Here is a 261-nt window from a genome sequence, read left to right as displayed (position 1 = left end):
GAGAGAGAGCACAACTAGGGAGTCAGGCGTAAGAGCTGCGAGACGCGACACAACGAACAAACAGAAAGGGGGGCGGGGGAGAGGGAGGGGTGGCAGTCGTGTGGTGGAGAAGGGAAAGGGAGAGGGGGTTTGATAGACACACACACACACACAGATAGAAATAGAGAGTGAAGGTGAGAAGGGACAGACAGGCAGGGAAGAGAGGGGGGGACAGGAAACGACAGGACGTGGCCAACAGCGGGAGTTCAACGACAGCGTGAG

Source organism: Leishmania infantum, chromosome 7 (genome assembly GCF_000002875.2).
Source record: "Leishmania infantum JPCM5 genome chromosome 7".
Classification (NCBI taxonomy): domain Eukaryota; phylum Euglenozoa; class Kinetoplastea; order Trypanosomatida; family Trypanosomatidae; genus Leishmania; species Leishmania infantum.
Note: the sequence above shows the minus strand (reverse complement) of the source record.